At 40.2% G+C, this 9,699-nt stretch overlaps 1 pseudogene; it reads right to left on the bottom strand.

Moving 5' to 3' along the window:
• Positions 1-2,882: 2,882 nt before the first annotated feature.
• LOC125156948 (60S ribosomal protein L10-like) lies at positions 2,883-9,479 on the bottom strand (annotated as a pseudogene).
• Between the last annotated feature and the right edge of the window lie 220 nt (positions 9,480-9,699).

Here is a 9,699-nt window from a genome sequence, read left to right as displayed (position 1 = left end):
GTCCCTCTTGCTCTACCCTGGCTAGAAGTGGAAATATGATCATGCAATTAAAAAAAATTTGGGGGGCACCTGGGTGGCTCAGTTGGTTAAGCATCCGACTTCGGCTCAGGTCATGATCTCCCAGTTCGTGGGTTTGAGCCCCGTGTTGGGCTCTGCGTTGACAGCTCAGAACCTGGACCCTGCTTTGGATTCTGTGTCTCCTTCTCTCTCTGTTCCTTCCCTGTTCATGCTCTGTCACTCTCTCTCTCAAAAATGAATAAAGATGAAAAATATTAAAAACTTTTTTTAAGTTTATTTATTTATTTTGAGAGAGACAGAGAGAGAGAGAGAGAGAGAGAGAGAGCATGAGTGGGGTTAGGGGCAGAGAGAGAGGGAGAGAGAATTCCAATCAGGCTCCATGCTGACACAGAGCAGACCCCAAGGCAGGCCTAGAACTCACAAAGTGTGGGATCATAACCTGAACCAAAGTCAAGAGTTGGATGCCTAACCGAGCCACCCAGGTGCTCCAATTATTCCATTTTAAAATGAGCTCAAGAGGGCTTAGTGCTGTGGTAAGTGGTAGAGCTAGAATTTATGCCCCATTCTTTTGACTCCTGCTTCAAAAGCATCATCTTAGAAATATCTGTATAGCTGGAGAAACTGCAGGGCTTTCCCCTTCCCCTCCCCAGCTTATGGCTTTTAATAATTGCTCGTTTTATGTTTAATCCTTAGTTTTTGTTGGTTTGTTGTTATTTTTGTATGTTTCTTTGTTTGTCTTTAGGAGTACAGGTGAGCAGCTACTGGGGACTGTTGATCTACTCTCCATCTCTCTTTTCAGGGAGAATAATGTCCTCCCTGCTCTGTAGAGCTCTGTAGAGCTCCATTCTCTAAAGCCTGGTGTTTGTTGTGAATCAGCAGAGAACCTTTCTCTCTGTGTTTGAACCTTGTGTAGATGCTCATTCAGCTTCTGTTCTTATTTCTTAGGCTCACTGATACATCATATCCTTGCCTAGTTCAGAACCTTTGTTTGTTTCTTCCTCTGGTAGAACACTCTTCTGTCATTCTTTCCTTCAAATTCTATCCCTCATTTCAACCCCATCCCAAGTTTTCTTTCTACTAGGAAACCTTCCCCACCTATGCAATTTCTACCTCTATGAAATCATGCTAGGTTTGTTTGGACGAGATGCTCCCAAAGCCCCTTCCAGCTCTGAAACAAATTTTGTGGGGGTTAATATTACTCTCCCCCCATTCTAAATTACACCATTTGGCAAAAGTTGACTCTGAATTATATTCTAAATTTGTTCCATATATCCTCTGCACTCTGTCTGGCAAGGTGCCAATCAATAAGTTCCAAATAAATGTGGTTGAAAGGAGGGATGAATGGCATTTCTTCCCTGGTCATGCAATGTATGGGTTCTTTTTTCTTTTTTTTAACCAGAAAATACATTTCCTGAGGGCAGAGCTAATGTATTTTGCTTATTTGACATTACCTATAAGACCTACCCTATGCTAGAGGCATTGCTGAGTGTTTGCAAGGATTCTGATTCCAAGAAATCACTGGCAACCTGATTGCCCAGAATCATGGTACCAGGCTCAGGTGATAATATAGTCCCCAAGTAAATATATGTTGAATGAACAATGAGATGGCTCTGGAATAGAGAGTTTAGCAAGACCTTCATGCTTACACAGAGAAACAAAGGTGCAGATAGTGCAGACACACTCAAATTTTATTGTTTGTTTGATACATCTGCTGCTTTGAGGCTTATACTTAATGTGAGTCTGTTGAATGATTTACAGGTATCCTCATGCACCGAGATGAAGGGCTTTATTATAAATCTCCCTCCTTGTGCTGTAGGATACTGTGCATTTTTCAATGCTGTAAACATAAATAGAAAAGTGTTTTCTCTGTGACAAGGACAAATGTCACTTGGCAAAGCTCTTAAAGATGCAGACTTTTGAATTTGAGTTCTCATTATTACCGTGTCCTGATTCAAGAAGTAAGTATAAAAGATGCTTTATACTTATAAATTTTATTCCACAAACCTCTGTAATAAGGAAAAAAACAATAAACGTTATCATATAAAAGCAATACATGGAGAAAATAGTGTTAAGCAAAAATAAGAAAATGAAATCCATTTCTATCTCCAACATAGATAACCACTGATAACATTTTAGAGCATATTCTCTCAGTCTTTTTATACACATATTTAATTCAAAAATGTAATTGTGGTGAACATATTATTTTTGCATGCTTTTTCATTTAGTGACATGGAGACTATTCAGTATATATTCATAAAAATTCTCCAGATTCTCATTTCTCACTGCTATTTACCACTTCCATGTATGGATCTACTATAACTTATTTATCCAGACCCCTAATCTGGGTCATGTTTGTCATTTTCAGTATTTTTGCTGTCATGAAATCAGAAGAATAAGAGTCTTTGCAACTAAAGCTTTGTGTACATCCAGGATTCTTTCCTTAAAATAATTCCCTAAAAGTGGAATTCTTGGGTCAAGAAGTATGCGAAATTCAAAGGCTTTTGACACCAAAACTACCTTTGTTCTGGGGCGCCTGGGTGGCTTAGTCGGTTAAGCATCTGACTTCGGCTCAGGTCATGATCTCACGGTTTGTGAGTTCGAGTTGTGAGTTCGAGTTGTGTGTCTGTGCTGTCAGCCCAGAGCCTGGAGCCTGCTTGGGATTCTGTGTCTCCCTCTCTTTCTGCCCCTCTCCCACTCACACTCTGCCTCTCTCTCTCAAAAATAAGTAAACATTAAAAATTTTTAATAATAAAAAAACTACCTTCAATCTAATTTAATCTCCTAACAATGCATGAAGCACTTTTTCAATGTGATATCATTTGTACTTATAACCTTTATGTAAGAAAAATTTAAGGCATCCATATTTAATAGTTGAGGAAATCAAGGTGCCGATTTCTAGAGAATCAAGGGCATAGAGGATTAACACCAGAGCTATGAGCCTGCTTTCTCTATTCCTTACACTACTGGAACAGTATCCATTGCATCGATACAAGTGGTGTTTGGAAAAGCTGAGTCTGGTAGCTTCTCTTATCAAAATCAAGATTTATTAGTCAAACAGTTATTGAAAACAAAGTTAGACTACAAAGCCTATGTTGGTAATAAGATGAGTCATACCTTTAGACCATCAGGAGTCATTTGCCATCAGGAGGCAGCAGAAAGTCACTTTCCATCTCCCCAAGAATGAAGTGTGGTTTTCCTGAGAAGATAGTCTCTCTCTCTCTCTCTCTCTCTCTCTCCTTGTTAGACAGGAAGTAGGATTTATTGGTGGGCATGAATAAGAAGGGGGCAATGCTGAGGTTCTCATGAATACAGAGCCCACCATTTGTCCAGAGGGACCTGATCAGGGATGTATTTGACCCCACAGCCATCTGAGATGAGCCACTTTTCACCACCATGCCTTCAAATTCATCCACATTATAGTTAGTAAAGCCCCACTTCTTGGATATGTGGATCTTCTGGTGGCCAGGGAACTTGATCTTGGATCCGTAAGACCTCAATCACATGCTCCTTGTTCTACTGCTTAGTATAGATGGACATGATGATGTGGCCAATGTAGACCCTAGCCACTGTGCCCTGCAGTCTTCCAAAGGCACCCCACATAGCTGTCTGGAGCCTGTCAGCTCTGTCCAGCACAGGACAACATCTTGTGATAAGGATGACGTGGAAGGGGTGAAGCTGCACTCAGAAGTGAAAAACCCTCTTTGTCACAGATTTGCACTCCATACTTGTGCACGCAGATACAGGCATCTTCCAGGGCTTCAGAAGAGAGCTGCTCATTCATCTGACACCATGTGGCCGCATCGTGGGAACTCATCCACTTTTGCCTTCTTCCACTCCAGGTCACAGATGTAGATCTTGGCCTCAGAGACACCTCTGCAGAGGCAAGGCTTTGGATACGGGTTGTTCTTAGAATAGCGGTTACACTGGGCAGCCTGTGGCCCATTGCAACACCAGGATGTTCAGTGGTGTGGAGGGAAAAGAGAAGATAGTCTCTTTTCTACTTTGCTACCTGTTGCATAATCACAAGCTACAGAACTTTGCTTTGTATCCAAACTGAAATTTATGAAATTAGGACTTCCAGTTCAAATTAAGATTGAAAATAAGTTCTGTATATTTATTTTTTTAAGTTTATTTATTTTTAGAGAGAGAGCCAGCATGAGTAGAGGAGGAGCAGAGAGAGAGGGAGAGAGAGAATCCCAAGCAGGCTTCATGTTTGGCATGGAGCCAGATGTGGGGCTGGATCCCACAAACTATGAGATTACAACCTGAGCCAAAGTCAAGAGTCAGATGTTCAACTGAGCCACCCAGGCACTTTATGTTTTGTGTATTTCTTCATAAAACCTCAGCTCTTCTTACAACTTTTTTTTTAACTAAGGGATTATCTCACTGTATGCTTTGAGCTACACTTAAAGTGGATTTCCTAAGAGATATATTTTTTTTAAGTAGGCTCCATGCCAAATGTGGGGCTGGAACTCACAACCTCGAGATCAAGAGTTGCATGCTCCATGGACTAAACCACCCAGGCACTCTTGGATTTTATTTTTAAAACAAGATTCTGGGAGGAAGGGGTGGGGGAAGAAAAAAAGAGAGAGAGAAGAAAAAAACATAGAAGACTCTTAAAGATAGAAAACAGAGTTGATGGAGGGAGGTGGGTGGGGGATGGGCTAGATGGGTGATGGGTACTAAGGAAGGCACTTGTTATGATGAGCACTGGGTGTTGTATGGAAGTGATGAATCACTGAATTCTACTCCTGAAACCAATATTGCACCATATGTTAACTAACTAGAATTTAAATAAAAATTTGAAAACAAGACTCTAACTCCAATATAACTTGTCACTCTTGATCTAGTTAATTTTGTGATCTTTAATTTTCCAGGATGCTACTGTGAAAGAAAAACAAACAAAGACATAGCCAGATGTAGTTCTTCACTGCCAAACAATACCATAATTCTCTCAAACCTAGGAGACATTTCCTTAGCCTGGGATGTGCTTTTCAACTTGTAGGCCTCCTATTTCAAAGTACATTGATTGCAAAAATGGCACAACTGGACATGCCCCTCTGGATCCATGGCCTTTGCAACCTGACTTTGAAACTTCTCCCTTCAAAGGTGAAGTTTCTATCCCCATCCCATGAAACTGGCCTAGCCCTGTGACTTGGTTTGCCAATACAATGCAGTGCTGTTTCAGTTCCAAGCCTAGGTCTTATAAGGTCTTGTGTACTTCTCCTTGCTCTCTTGGACCCTGATGATCTGTGTGAACAATGCCAGACCAGCCTTTGGGGACGTGAGCAATCACAAGGAGGAGAGCCATCTCAAGCAAGGCCCGCACAGACCAGCCAGTGCCTAGCTGATCCGCCAACTAACTACTGACACATGAGTGTTTCCAGATGCGATCATCTTAGCCTGGCCCAGACCAGAAGAACCACCCAGCTGATCCACAGATCCATGACCTCTGGTTTTATTTTCGGGGTGGGGGGAAGAGAGAAAAATTTGTTATGCAGCATTATTTATGACAATAGATAGCTGATACTTTGGGTCTAAAGCAACTGAGCCAATAATGAGTATGTACCATTCCCCTGCCTAGGATTCAGAATGAAATAAGTCTGGGAGAGAAAAGATTTTGTTTCTGATTTGGCAGGTTTTGTAGATATAGATCAATGAAGATGTCTGGCTGTATTTATACACACTGATGATTTACCTCCTGATAGTCTTTCTGATTCCCACTAGTAATGGTTAAGACTCAGTTCAAAAATATTTCACCGGCCTGGTGTCCAGCTACTCCCAATCATATGTCAGGACCACATTAAACCATTCCTTGCTCCCCAAACACACGTCAAACACAGTAACACTGGCATGCCTTCACTTAAACCCGATAATCCTTCCTTCCTTCCCTCTTCATCAAAATATTTTGGGTAGTCTATGAAGCAGTTGATTTCCTTAAAGTTTCTCTCCTCCGTGAAACATTCTTAATCACAGGCCTTCATCCTCCAGTATAATAATTTTTTTTCTTTCTTCTCTGTTTATTTTAATACTTATTTTATAATGCTTGCTTCAGTTTGACTTATGGCGAAAGATCTAAAATTCTGCCAGTATTAGCCAATCTAAAAGGCTAAGAAAAAATAAAGTAAGTTTCAGATAGTGTTTTAGGTATCTTCTTATAGAATGTGGTTATGATTTTCTGCCTTAAGGAAAAAAAAAAGAAGCAAAAGTCATTTTAGCCGTGTTTAGAGTTCAGAAAGCAATGGTATTTTGGCTTAAAATATACCGTGGAATCAGAATTAACTTTCTACAGATCATTATACCATAGCCAAATCATTGTTTGTATTTTTCCTATTGAATTATTATTATTATTTTTTTTTAAGAAGTAAAATGGAGCAGACCTCTACTCCAGAGAGAGGAACAGGAAAGAGAGAGAAAGAAGAAAGACCTGGCCCGGTTCAGGTCGAGAGGAGGAATCGGTGGAGAATCTCATCAGTGTTCTGAACGCTACAGCCAGGATTCATCCATCTTGTTAAGGTAAGTAAACTCAAGCCCCGGACTCCCCCTCATGTAAGACAAGCACAGCTAAGCTTTCATCTCACATTACACTTGAATATCTCCTTTCCTATAAACCACTTCCATCCTGAGAGGAAAAGGCTACAGTTTATGAACATTTGTATTGGTCATATTTTACCATATGGCTAACAGGGAAATGTTAGAGGATGGTTGTTTGATGGTGCTTTGTTTGAAACACACATCTAAATAAGTTTGCTTTTTCCTCGTTAAAGAACTTTAAAAAAATTTTTTTAAATATTTATTTTTGAGAGAGACACAGAGTGTGAGTGGAGGAGGGGCAGAGAAAGAGGGAGACACAGAATCTATAGCAGGCTCCAGGCTCTGAGCTGTCAGCACAGGGCCTGACGTGGGGCTCGAACCCACGAACCGTGAGATCATGACTTGAGCTGAAGTCGGATGCTTAACGGACTGAGCCACCCCGGTGCCCCAAGAACTTTTTATAATAATGCTCCATTTAATTGAAACATGTTAGTGAGCTGAGACGTGAAATAGGTTTATGAATCAACACGTAAAGCTAGAAGCCATTTTGCAGCATGGAGTCCCGGCCATAAGACACTCCGTTCCACTGGCTAGCATAATGTCTTGCCCATAGAATAAACTCAAAAAGGGTTCTGTCTGCAAAACAAAATGGATACAATTGAGTTACCAGAGTTTTAAGTGGTATTGAATAGAACATCAATAGAAGGAATAAAAAGAGAACTGATTTTATTACAAAGTCATTGTGGATCAATAATACATAATAACACAGACACGAGAAGCAGTCAGTGACAGAAGACATTCAATGATTTATGAGCACATTAAGTTCATGAAATAATAAGCCCATGCTGTTACATACTATCTTTTTCTGAATCAATAGCTATGGAATTGAATAAGAAAGTAGAATGTTTTCAAAAGGTGTAATAATAAGGGCGACAAAGCTGTGCGAAGTTGCTTATCTGGAGGATATCTCCAGTATCTAGCTACATAAGAATAAAAAATTAAAAGGTTTAGCATGGAATAAACCCAGATATGTTCCCCATAGCAAACTTTGTAGACACGTTGGTGGACCACGATTAATCATCGTGTCAACGAATGGTTCTCTGGTTAAGAATCTCTTTTCTAAGGTGGAAAATCTTAGATGCTGGGTTCGTGTCCCCCTTTCCACGGGATCATGAGGGAAGCAGTGTGTTAACAGTAATGCAAACACCCAAGCCCCATCCCACTCCAGGATTCTGGCTAGTGTGAGGTGAGGACAAATACATGATGTGGGTATCCAGAGAAATGGCAGCCAATGAAACCTATTTTCTGACCCTCCCGTGAACGATGCCATGTTGTCTCTTTCAGCAACCAAAATAAGTCTGCAAAGGAATCCATTCAAAATCTCAAAATATTCCCTTCCTAAAACAGTCCTTCCTCGGAACAAAGGTTCTCATCATACCTTTTATGCCAATTCCTTTCGAGAGTCATTTTCTCTCTGTCTCTGTCTCCCTCTCTCACCCACCCACACACACCTCCCCACCCACACACACATACACACACACACACAGCACAAACATCAGTCTCACAAACTCATATGCCAAAAATGGAGATCTCCGAGGTCAAACATGAAGCATGATTTTAAAACGCTTTGCTAGCTTATTCCAAAACACAAAATGGAGATTCTAAGCCATGGAAACCTTTATCTGGGTCTTTATTTGAGTGTGTCTTTTCTAGTTATGTTTCTCTGTTTATGTGGGTTTACTGGTGTCCTCCTGTACCTTCTGTTAGTGCATCCAAAGCCTCTCCCAACCCACCTCTCTCTCTTTCTCTCTCTCTAATCCTCTTTTTTACTTATTCCAGTAACTATGGACAAGAGAGAATGGAGATGCATATATATTTTATTTGTTCTCTTTATTGAATTTTTTATGTTCCCTCTTCCTTTTGTATAACTCATAAAAGTCTGATGCTATACATTTCTCTTTTAAAAACAATAAAAATCCAATTAAATTGCCTTTTCTGTATTGATTACCAATGGTTTCTACCTCCCTTGAGCCGCTGATTCTGAAAAGAAGCAAGCTTCACCTTCGTTCTGAACTTATTTTTATGAAGTCAAAGCTTTCCTTTCCAGGAAAAAAAAAGGAGGGAGGGCTTCCAATTTTTTCTTGCAGTCAGAATTTCAGTTGTCACTGCTTCTGGACTTCAATTCTCGACTCTTCTCTGCTAACAATGAGAATTCATGTTTCTACGTCTCTATAATTTTGTTTATACATCATTGTATATACCCAGCCTAAATTCCAGGCCACCCTTGGCACACTTTACCTCACTCTTTTAAATGAAGGATTCTGCTTAGAAGACATCCTTTTCTTTCTCTTTTCACATTCTCATGTAGCCAAACAATTATCTTGCTTTAGAACCTCATTCACTTCCTGATTTAGGCAGAAAACAGCACGTTCTAAAATTACAGCATCTTGGGGATAGAAGGGATTAGTCAATGTATCTAATTTAACTCAGTTGGCTCCCAGCTGTATTCTCATTGGTTTAAAGGATAAGACAAGAAATAGGGCTCATTAGTTGTTAAACTCTCCAAACATTTATAAAGCAAGCCACTGGCAGACACCAGGGATTCAGAAATGAATATGTGGTTCTTGTCTTCAGGAAGCCCATAATCTAGTGGGTGGAAAGAGAAGTAAACAGTTACTAATGATGGAAATCGTTTGCATGAAAGGGAGATACTGTGGGAGCCAAAAACCCAGGTTGGGGGGGGGGGCGGGCATTTTTAGGAACGGGATGCCTGACCTGGACCTTGAAGGACAAAGCCTCAGAAATTCTCAAACTCTGGAAAAAGTCTCTGTGTGAGTGCATGATGTTCAAAATGCAGTTGCTGTTGAAGAAGTTACTATAGGAATAACTGTAAAAATGTCACCTTTATACTCAAGATAGCACGGCATGGTGTCTGTGTGGTTTATCGGCCAATGGCAGGCTTATTACTTTTAATGCTTTAATTTTCACAGGGTCACCGTTCTACTTTTCCCTGTTATATGTGTTACATAAAACTGTACTTCTTCATCTCTATTGGAAAAAGCAAAAATGCCTGTAGAGGAAGTTGCTTTTTGATAATGGCATATTTTCCATGAAGAAAATGAAACCCTTGTAAATTCACTTCATTAT

This window comes from Prionailurus viverrinus, chromosome X, assembly GCF_022837055.1.
Source record: "Prionailurus viverrinus isolate Anna chromosome X, UM_Priviv_1.0, whole genome shotgun sequence".
NCBI lineage: Eukaryota > Metazoa > Chordata > Mammalia > Carnivora > Felidae > Prionailurus > Prionailurus viverrinus.
Note: the sequence above shows the minus strand (reverse complement) of the source record. Positions and strands in the feature narration are given on the sequence as shown.